The sequence below is a fragment of the Pelobates fuscus genome, chromosome 6 (genome assembly GCF_036172605.1).
Source record: "Pelobates fuscus isolate aPelFus1 chromosome 6, aPelFus1.pri, whole genome shotgun sequence".
NCBI classification, from domain to species: Eukaryota; Metazoa; Chordata; class Amphibia; order Anura; family Pelobatidae; genus Pelobates; species Pelobates fuscus.
The window spans coordinates 32044307-32056648 of NC_086322.1; the positions used below are offsets into that span (position 1 = coordinate 32044307).

The 12342-nt window shown below is 40.1% G+C and overlaps 1 protein-coding gene across 2 annotated transcripts in view; it reads right to left on the reverse strand.

Annotated features, from left to right (window-relative positions):
• SLC4A11 (solute carrier family 4 member 11) overlaps positions 1 to 12342 on the reverse strand; it is a 188922-nt gene that overhangs the window by 96887 nt on the left and 79693 nt on the right. The gene's annotated exons all lie outside the window — the stretch shown is intronic.

The following is a 12342-nucleotide window of genomic DNA, read 5'->3' on the forward strand; positions in this document are numbered from 1 at the left end:
TTCAACCTGTTAAATATTTAGTTCCTTTCAACTTTGTCATGTTTTTGAAAATGGTCCTAAATTAACCTTTCTCCGTGGTCAGCAGTTTGATGGGGAACCACTAGAGGGAGCCAGTGCCAATAGCCCTTACAGAGAGATTAAATAATTAATAGGAGATAAATAACAGTGCTCTGTATTATGGTAAAATTGTGCCATTGGGGAGATCACAACACATCATAATAGGACATGAAATGTAATGTACAGTATTTTAAGAAAGTCTCCAGAGGCGGACCTTTACTTATTATTTACCTGAAGTATATGCTTCTCCAATAAATTAGGATGAAGGCAGCACCCATGATTATAGGGAGTTACACTACCCATTCAGGGTTGCCATTTCCTTAGTGATATGCTGGTAAAGGAAATTAGGAAACTGGGGAGAGGAGCTTAATTCTATTCCAAGTACTAACCTAGCAGGAATCCAACATGTAATTATAAGGTTTGAACAGGTACGAACGTTGGTGTACTAACTTACTGGGTCCAAAGGCCTAAACATCCTTGTATTAATGTTGTGGCTGGATGGAGAACCAGGGTTACACTACAGTTACAAGTAAGTGAGCACCTGTACTCAGAGCTGGGCACGTACCTTTTCTTCCCCATTAACCCAACGGACGTTGGGCTAGAAACCGACTATGGCAAAATGTGATGAGAGGCAATATAAATTGTACACACCTCTTGGACAGTGGTTTATAGAATATTTTATTGCATTCTTGTAACTTTAAACTAACAGAATCCAAATTTAAAATGTGAAGTGTAAAATGTAAAGGTTGCACAAGAAAAGCGGTCGACCTATATTTATGGAATTCTCTGCCTATTTTAATCCTTCAATTTCCTTTTTTAGTCTGAAAAAGTGTTAAATTATATATATATATATACACACACACACACACAATCTAATAATTTACTTAATAAGTATAGTAAAACTCACAGCTGGTTATCAGATCTAACTAAAGTGGTATTAAGCCAACATAACAAGTAGATTAAAGCCTAAAGTACACATATTAATAGAAAACAAACCAGGGTAATGACTGTGTCTAGTACATACACACATACAGTAACACCCTCATTCACAAAGATTTGTTTGAGATTGCTGCACATTGCAGTTTGGATTACATCATTAAACTAGTTATGGAACTGAAATTTAATAGCTGTATTTACACAAAAATTGCATTAAAAATCATGGACAATAATTAACTGAGAAGGGCATGGCAAGATTTAGACAATTATGATCTAGCAGTGAGCGATCACAGACTGAATGCTAGAATGTTTCATTTACTAGACTGTCATTAGCACAGCCAATACCGAGAATGTACTGGTACTCATCTGACCATTGCATTTAAATTTGCTTATAATTTATTAATTAAATTTTACGTGAACAAAAGACATGTAATTATTCATAATCCACATCATCCCTTACTTTGCCTTTTTATTTTAGAATAGTGAATATTTTAACATTTGTATTTTAATTTTTTGTTTTTTAATGAGAAAAGCTGCACGATGATCAAAGGATCTGATATGAAATTAACATAAATAACTCCGTGTAATGAATACAGAGCAGGCAAGAAATGGCCCGAAAATGTCCTAAAATGAAAGCTCTGAAGTCTTTGAAGGTACTACTTGTATTGCACAAGTTACAGCGTAGGCGTTATTCCCACTAGTAAACTACATACAGAAAAGGGTTTGAAAACGTCTTGTGAGCATTCCCATTTCATTTCCTTAATTTCAGGTTTTACATCATTCCAATTTAAACAGTCCAAAGCATGAGTCACAGAGAATTAACATTGGAATAATTGCAATATATAAAGTGTTATTTTATTACAAATGAGAGAATCGAAACTATAGCAAGGTTCAAATAAATAGAAACCAAAATAGCTGCAAATCTTTGCAGGTGTACCAAATGAGAACAACTTTTTAACGTTAACAAAAAGAGTTTGTCTGGGCTATCCATGTAAATCAATACCTAAAGATTTTAACGTATTAAAAAGAAGAAATTTTTTTAAGAAGGTTGCTAATGTGACAGTTCCACTTCCATCTGTAAACTTAAACTTTAGCATAATGAAGCAGTTTTGGTGTATAGACCATGTCCCTGCAATCTAATTGCTCAATTCTCTGCCATTTAGGAGTTAAATAGCTTTGTTTAGTCATACAGCTTTCCTAAACACTTCCTGTAAAGTTAGATCTAATGTTTACACTTAATTGCACATTCTATTTAATTTAGAATTTCTTATCTGCTGCTATGCCCTGCAGGAACCTCTTTTATGTAGTCAAAGTTCAATTCACAGAGCAGGAAATAGAAACTTTCAAAGTAAGTAGCCTTTTTTTTCATGCAGGCTGTGTCAGTCACAGCCAGGGGAGGTTCGACTAGGCCTGCACAAACAGAAACAAAAATGATTAAACTCCTAAATGACAGACAATTGAGCAGTGAAACTTCCGAAGCATGCTGTATACACAGAAACTGCTTCAACAGACTAAAGTTGTTTTGGTGACTATAGTGTCCCTTTAGGTCTATTTATTTAAAAAAAAAAAATGTCTAGGGGTTTACTGTAATAGGAAACTATATTTATGCTGAGTAAATTCACCAACATCTGCACAAATACTAGAGGAATACACTGGTAAACTGAACGCTATGTTTTATTGCTGCTGCAACATATACACAGAACTAACAACATATACACAGAACAATACATTTGGGTCTCTGGTGAGAACATTTAAACCAAAGTAAGAATTCAGATTTCCGCTATCTATCCTGGGAAGCAGACTGCATGCTATGGCTGTCAGACACTCCTCTAATAATTGGTAGGACCCAGCCAATTCAATGCTATAGGGAGAGAAATCTCCTCTTTGTAGTGTACCTGTACCATTAAATATGAGATTTACAGGTCTGTCATGGATTTTCCTCCTATGAACGAGACAGAGCCGCCATGTGCATTACACTTTTGCAAGAGGCACTAGACATTGGTGAGCATACACGAGTGCGATGTTTTTACGCACACATGATTATTATGCACACGTGATCACTCACGCGCACTTAGAGTACGAAAAACCAAGGGGGTTGTCACACAGATCTCGGGTAGTTCCTGGTTTAAGTGATCACAAAGCAAAGGGCCGGTTCTCTTCAACAATTACACAAAAAAAAAATGGCACATTCCGAGGCAAGAACGCATTATCTAGATTTCATTTTACAGTAAAAGAATGAACACTGAAAGGAGTAATGATACTGTTTGAGGAGTGGGAAGGTGAGTGAAAGAGGGCGATTTTATTCATTATTTTATAAAATAACGGAGAATGAAGGTACTGAGAATTCCCTAACATGTATACTTGAATGAGGGGAGGTGAACTATAGCTCGTGTGAGAACATTGGTTGGGCATCCTCGGTCAACGCTGCTTTAATTGCCCTCAGACCAAGACGTAGGCTGTGCCCCAACCTCGTTCCATTATATCAACCACTGCCTTGCACTTTGTGTGACTGTATGAATTGGGGAGAAGGGCAAAAACAAAACATGTCTCCACCTCTAGAGTTTGTATTATTTAAAGGGACAGTATAGTCACCTGAACAACTTTAGCTTAATGAAGCAGTTTTGGTGTATAGAACATGCCCCTGCAGCCTCACTGCTCAATCCTCTGCCATTTAGGAGTTAAATCCCTTTGTTTATGAACCCTAGTCACACCTCCCTGCATGTGACTTGCACAGCCTTCCATAAATACTTCCTGTAAAGAGAGCCCTATTTAGGCTTTCTTTATTGCAAGTTCTGTTTAATTAAGATTTTCTATTCCCCTGCTATGTTAATAGCTTGCTAGACCCTGCAAGAGCCTCCTGTATGTGATTAAAGTTAAATTTAGAGATTGAGATACAATTATTTAAGGTAAATTACATCTGTTTGAAAGTGAAACCAGTATCTTTTTTTATGCAGGCTCTGTCAATCATAGCCAGGGGAGGTGTGGCTAGGGCTGCATAAACAGAAACAAAGTGATTTAACTCCTAAATGACAGTGAATTGAGCAGTGAAATTGCAGGGGAATGATCTATACACTAAAACTGCTTTATTTAGCTAAAGTAATTTAGGTGACTATAGTGTTCCTTTAAAAGGATACATTTATTTTCCCTTGAGAGGTAGAGGCTTAGGACTGGTGATGATACAGGCTTAAAGAAAACCCTATATATCAGTATATTCCCCTTTGATCTTAGGCCTGGGAACAAACAATTCCCTAGACCAGGGGTAGGCAACCTACGGCACTAGTGCCATGCACGGCACTCAAAGTGTCTTTGCACGGCACTCAAGGCTGCTAGAGCCAAACAGGCTCTGGCCTATCATTAGTCCCAGTAAAAATTCAGATATCTGCTAATACAAAAAGGTGGCGAAGGACAATCCTCAATTTATGCATTGCAGCAGGTAGAGGAAGTAATCTCAGATCACTTCATTCCAGCACTTGTGAATGGAAATCCACACTGTAGTAGAGCGACCCGCAGCTGCTGTTGCAGCTCCTGTCCTTGACCTGTATCTGGCCAGCCTGGTCCCCACTGGAACCCAGGGAAGCCACCCACACAACTAGATATACACAGAAATGTAGAATAACCCTCCTCTCATACAAATAATACAAACAGCCCACACACAAACACAACACACAATCTGCACAAACGTAACCCGCTAACAATCCACATACATGCACACAACCCCACATGCAGCCTCTTACATGCAATACCCCAAACAGCCCCCACACACTACTAAACACACAATGTGACATATCCATCCACACACAATTCCACAAGCGGCCCCCATACACAGCCCGCATTCATATGTATCATACAAGATACCATAAACTACTAATGAACATATACAATATAATAGCTCACATACGCACAAATACCACGATACAAAGCAACTGCAGTATAAATAACACAAGCAGAATACGGCAACATAGACATCTCAATTTAAAAAAATAGGACCGGCACGCAACGGGACATCACAATCCTATATCGGCACAGTGCTGCTAAAAGGTTGCCTATCCCTGCCCTAGACCTTTCCCCTTTGCATTTTCCTATTAAGAGAAGACCTAGACCTATTGGTCAGACAAACACAAACACCAGGGTAAGTAAACAACTTGAGTTCTCTCCTCTTTAAAGAAACGCGACCCTGTAATAGGCAAGTCACAAAGGCCAAGTAACAGAATGAAAGACTATGTATTTAGCGGTGTCAATAGGTCACAAGTATTTTCCTTTCCTGCCATCTTGGAGAGTACTTGTCATTGTAATGTTTTCAGCACAGAGTGCGTGGCTGACACGGAGCTAATCAGGGTGACAGGCAGTGCACAGGCTGAAGCGGGGATGTTGTAGAATACGGTGTCGCTCTTTACATTTTATTTTCTCCTTACCAACAAATCTCACAGACCCTGAAACAGCAGGAAAGGAATGCTACAAATTCAGAAAGGAGCCACGTAACAAACAGATTATATGACATTGAGACTGTAAAGATAGACCACATCGGGTGTACCGAGACTGCCAGCAAGCTTGTAAAGGTAGCCAACATCGGGTGTATCGGGACTGCCAGCAAGCCTGTAAAGGTAGCCACCATTGGGTCTTTGGGTCCGACCTCACAGGGAACAACGCGACATAGTGGAGAAACTCTTGTAAAAGACAGATGAGTGCAAGCAATGCCCTGTATTCGGATACTTACACATTCATTTTGTAAAAGAGAAAACAATTATGAACGCAACTTCATACTATGCCTTGTGATCTGTGTATCTGTCCTATAATGAAACAGCAGCCAACAGCATACAGATTAAATGGATATTTGAATCACCAAATCTGTTACAGCCTAATTTAGTGGTTTAGGTGCAAAGATATTGCTACTTTTCTCTGGCCATTTCTGGGAAACAGCAATGTTTACTACTGGCCAAGAACATGCCGCTACCGGCTGTCAGACAGACTGAAGATTTTAGCAAGGAAGAGCATCTAACGGCAAATTGCAAAAGGACATCATCATGTTCGGAATTATGAAACACAGCATGTCGACATGTCGTACTATCAAAACCATTCACGGATTTATCTAACCAATCATTGTTGACAGGAATAGTCCCAGGAGATTGGAAATTAGCGAAGTTGTGTCCATTCAAAAGAAAGGTTGTGGGGAGGAGTCGGGCAACTATAGGCCAGTAAGCCTTACTTCAGTATTGGGAAAAGTAATGGAAATCATGTTAAAGGATAGGATTGTTGAACATCTAAAAACACATGGATTTCAAGATCAGAGACAACATGGGTTTACTTCAGGGTGATCATGCCAAACTAATCTTATTGGTTTTTTTAATTGGATAACTAAAATAATAGATCATGGTGGTGCAGTAGACATTGCTTACCTAGATTTCAGTAAGGCTTTTGACACTGTGGCACATAGAAGGCTTATCAATAAACTGCAATCTTTAAGTTTGGATTCCAATATTGTTGAATGGGTGAGGCAGTGGCTAAGTGACAGGCAACAGAGGGTTGTAGTCAATGGAGTATATTCGAAGCATGGGCTTGTCACCAGTGGGGTACCTCAGGGATCTGTACTTGGACCCATTCTCTTTAATATTTTTATTAGTGATATTGCAGAAGGTCTTGATGGTAAGGTGTGTCTTTTTGCGGATGATACTAAGATATGAAACAGGGTTGATGTTCCAGGAGGGATAAGTCAAACGGCAAATGATTTAGGTAAACTAGAAAAATGGTCAGAGTTGTGGCAACTGACATTTAATGTGGATAAGTGCAAGATAATGCATCTTGGACGTAAAAACACAAGGGCAGAGTACAGAATATTTGATACCCTACTAAACAACATCTGAGGAAAGGGATTTAGGGGTGATTATTTCAGATGACTTAAAGGTAGGCAGACAATGTAATAGAGCAGCAGGAAATGCTAGCAGAATGCTTGGTTGTATAGGGAGAGGTATTAGAAGTAGAAAGAGAGAAGTGCTCATGCCATTGTACAGAACACTGGTGAGACCTCACTTGGAGTACTGTACACAGTACTGGAGACCATATCTTCAGAAGGATATTAATAATTTGGAAAGAGTTCCAAATACCCCCTGCTACCTCTTGTCTCAAATCCCCATTATATCCATTAGATTGTAAGCTCATGGGCTGTCTATCCAAGCTTTTTTTTTTTTTTTTTTTAATACAAAGAGCTTTGATGGCTGAATCTCCGCTTACGGGCAGGGCCCGCTCTGTCTTTTGTATTTGTCTGTGTATATTGTACGTTCTCCTTTAATTGTACAGTGCTGCGGAATATCTTGGCGCTTTATAAATACCAGTAATAAATATATACCCCAAACTAGAAATTTCAGTTAAGAATGACAGATGACCTGACCCAGAAATTTCTATACATCGAGCTGACGGAATGCAAGGGTTATTACAACATCCATTGCTTGACCAGTTATCTTGGATATCCACTGGCAGGTTTACTGCAATACAAGAGGACAGCAGCATTCTGCTTTGGAGCGATCATCTTAATTGATGCTGGTGACAGCACAGTGGTAACTTGTCAGTCAGGCATTTTATATTTGTATTTCCATTTAATTCTTGGAAGATCTTGTCTGTAAATGAAAAATGAAGAGCCAGGGAACTGGCACATTCATTAACGGGACATTGTGCATCTGCTAGCTCTCACTGGTTTCCTTAAAGAGAATCAATCACTACCTTGTCATCTTATTCACACCAGTGCCACTGGCCATTAAAAGTGCAAGCAGAGTCTGAGGGGGAGCAGACTCTACGTTGTCACAAAGATGTAATTTTCTACTTAGGATTTTACAACTTGGGAATCCCATGGTAGTTACGCCAAGAGACAGTCATTGAAGTGGTCTGGGTGCAGTGTCCTTATTGCACTTAGTGCTACAATGTTAAACATTGAGTTCCAAAGAAACTGCAATGTTTACATTGCAGCTCTAAGTCTGCCTCCACTGACTGTCTACCAGACAACCACTGGGGGCACTTCCTGGATCGAAACGGACCATTGGTCCAGTAACTAATGCTGGACGTCCTCACGCTCTGCATGAGGACATCCAGCTTAATAATTTTTCCAATAGGAATGAATTGATTCCTCGTGGCAAGACGTTTGAGAAGGCGGAGACGCAATCCAGCACAGAGGGACATTGGCACTGGGATAATGTAAGTAAATATAGGGTTTTTGATACTTCATTCACGTCAGTGGGGGATGGGTGGAGTGTGAGGGAGCAATAGTGCCAGGAATACATCTTAGTATAGTATCCCTTTAAAGGATTACTGCAATCACCATAACCACTTCTGATTTCAGAAGTGTTAATGGTGGAAGGAGTCCCCACGTTCAGTGATTCTGAGTGAAAGACTACACACACACACACACACACACGTACACTTTTGTGGTGGAGCTAGTTACACTACCGGGCACACTTTACTGTCAGCCCAGAACTCTGTCCCACTCTGACTAATGTCAATTCTGTGCAGATTACATATTAATCGTTAGCACGCACTGCACATTGGCAGCAGACGTTATCCATTTCTTCACTGGCAGGAGTTTGCAAATTAAGCCCTCTTTTATCCTCCCATTCACATATATTAGCGTGCCAGCTCTCTATGCAGCTCCCCCGGCCTTTACATACATTACAATGCCAGCTCTCCAAGCAGCCCCCCCGGCTTCCACATACATTACAATGCCAGCTCTCCGAGCAGCCCCCCTTCATACATTACAGTGCCAGCTCTCCGAGCAGCCCCCCTTCATACATTACAGTGCCAGCTCTCCGAGCAGCCCCCCCTTCATACATTTCAGTGCCAGCTCTCTGAGCAGCCCCCCTTCATACATTTCAGTGCCAGCTCTCTGAGCAGCCCCCCTTCATACATTACAGTGCCAGCTCTCCGAGCAGCCCCCCTTCATACATTACAGTGCCAGCTCTCTGAGCAGCCCCCCTTCATACATTTCAGTGCCAGCTCTCCAAGCAGCCCCTTATCATACTTCACATACATTACAGTATCACTTACATTAGACTCCTGAGCCATTTCTTCCCACATTAAGCGTGGGACAGATCAGGGAGAACTTGCCCCAGCAACTAATGGAACATACATTTAAAGGTTCAGATTTAAGAAAAATCAGAGGGACAAAGTGACAAAGGCCAAATAGGGAATTCTAAACCTAAATATATAATAATAATAATAATAATAAAAATAAAAAGAGTTGGAGTAACCATTTAAAGATTTGGTAAATGATCTCACTATCTAGTTAAGACAAGGCAAAGCCAGGACAAAATGTTACAAACTGAGGCCTTAGGATGTGAAGGGGTTAATACAGGCAGATAAATAAAACAAAGCTCTAATGAAAGTCAAATTAGGCTGACAAGAGTTCAAGGAAGTATTTGCATACATTAAAACTAAAATTAGACTTTCAGTTTGCAATGACAGGCAACGCCACCTGTCTACAGCATCACGTGGATCCCAAAACAGGAAGTCGTAAGGCGCTGCCGAGGCCCTTATTTAGGCCATGTGCCAGATTTCAATACGGCCAACACCCACGTGACAACCACAGCTGATTCAGGGATGTTTTGCTCACAGAGCATATTCATTAAGTAGAGTAAACGTTACTAATTGGGCAAAAGGAAGATGCTCTATCTAAAAAGGAATTACAAATAAATACTCTCCTATGCAGTTTTTGTTTTCAATCATATCTTACAGAAAGAGTTGTGTTCCCTACAGTATCCATTTAATAGTATGTGATGGCAAATAAACAGTAGATGAAGAGGATTGGGCATTTAATAAGACCATAAAACCGAGGTTAAAAAGGGTTTCCTTAACGTTGAGTCCACATAATGGAACAATGCATACATAAATGTATGATTACACCGTCACTTTAATATATTTCCTTTTCTGTCTATTTCCTCACTTTAGATTGAATCTTGTGTAAGATCACTCTGCCACTTTAAGGAACAGGTGTTTGCACTTATACCCCATGTGGGATTGAATTTTTTTTTTTTTACACACACGTATTATGATTGCACTGTCACTTTAAACATGAGCTATTTGTGACTTTTCAGAAAGTAAGGATACAATTGAGGAATGTGTGATTCAACTGATATTTATATACTTGTCTATGTCTTTAATATAAGACAATAAATCAATATGTTCAGGGTTTGTAGGCATAAAAGACTGTACTGAGGCACATACATTATGGCTACATGACCACTTTAAATATTAGTCGTTTGTATTTTTTAATATATGTGAGGATTAAATTGAAATATGTGTGTTTATTAAACATCTATTTGCCTATGTTTCCAATATAATACAATAACTCAATATGTACATGATTTTGGTGTAGAATAAGACCGCACAGAGATGCAGGGATCCAGTGTTACCAGGACTCTTTTTGCTACAATTTACCGGCTGAATGGAAGGCAAAGTGCTTTCCAAAGATCTGAATGGACGTATGCTGCGTTTCAACCATATTGCACAACCACATGACTAGATACGCCACAACCCGGAAGTGGAGTCGTGACGTAACCCGGAACTGAGACACCGACTGATAGGTGGAACGCGGGATGCATCCACGGAAACAAGACTGCGAACTAGAACACATTCAACATATATAAAGAACAGAAAGGACTGGATAATGTTAACCAAGCCAACTGAGGAAGCCATACCAGGCGAAACGCGTTTTGGCAACAAATTGAACATTATAAAAAGTATTTATTTCTATTTTACTTTTATCCATATGTTTAATAATACATTTTGTTTTTACACTATTTGGAGTTCCTGCTACTAATTGCTGGGAGAAGACTGCAACACTCCAGGAATCCAGACAAGGTATCCAGACCAGGTACCCAGACCATCCACAGGGGGATTTGGATCACCCTGATAGATCCTAAAGCCATCCACACCAGAGCCAGGTCATTTTTATGGCTCTACTCTTGTGAGTGCATTCCTATATAAAGTAATATTTTAAATATAGTTTTGAGTTATCTGCACTATTGTATACCTCTCTGTCTTTGCAGCATTGCTGGGCCAATTGAGAAGAGAGGAAAGTATATAATTTGCTCCACCTATTGTGTTTGTAGTTTATAAATGTATTTATTTCCTGGACGATTCTATTAATTGGGGAGCAGATTGAACGGATATTGGTACCGACTAATTGATTTATTCATGGGTGAAGTTTCTGCACAGGTCTAGTGCTCACCGTACAACAGTACAGGGATTTTTCATGACTTGTGTCAATTGGGAACTTGTCAGAACAGAGTGTGTTTCCTAACCTAGACACATGTTCTACAGCTGCGGAGCTCATTCAAGTTTGGAATACCTTGTAGTCTCTTCTACACGCTCCACCAAGCAAGATCATTTTCCCAATACTGCTTTAGATATGAAATTAACCTTGAATTCCTGACTTTATCCTCACTTTATCGTTTAACATTTACAAGGTTATTTACTAAAGGGGTGGTGGAGTAGTTTTAGTTAACATTCTCATAAGAAATTGTAACAGATCCTTACAAGTTGCCTGGTGTCTGTAGAATAATCAAGGGAATTATAGTTTATATCCTCTGTTCGTTCCATTTCCTCCGTTCGTATGGGTCCGCACGAATCCACTGTGTAAAGTATAGGTGGCCGCCATTTCGGGACTTTGCACGTGTTCGCGGCTATCTTGCGCAAGAACAGCGGTGTTTGCCAGCCATCGTCTGGAAGTAAAATCGGCTACACAAACAGGCGAACACCGCTGAGACCTCCATAACACCGGGGATTTGTGTCAAAGCTACCGAACGCCCTGCTGTTAGGTAGAAAGACTTAACAGACTATGGGGATTCTAGCGACCACCGAGATTCGACTGGATGGCACGAATTTCATACCTTTTCACCGTACGAATGGGGACCGACCGCAAGGCCAAAACTTATGGAACTATTTTCAGCTAGTTGGTCTGTGCGGTCGGTCAAAACTTTGGAACCCCATAACACCCCGAACCCGAACCATTTGTCCGAATAGACTGATTTTTGGATATGTTGGTCCCCTGGATGAGGGCTATCTGGGGATACTTGTTTTTGGGGTACATCCAGAACTTGGATAAATTACTGTACATGTTAATTATGTTAAATGGTTATCTGAGGGGAGGGGACGTGGGGGTTGTACCGTGTATATGATTGGTGATTTTATGCCTCCCCCTGGGTGTGTTCTTTTTGTATGTAACTGTAATAAAAAGCAGGCTGGGTGTTCCAGTCCTCAGTTCTTTTTGACCCTTCAAAACATAGCCTCGTCTCGTTCTTGGAAGGGGATTATTTGGGAATATTACTCTGCTCTTTTTACAGCTGAACCTGACTCTCCCTCTGGATATCG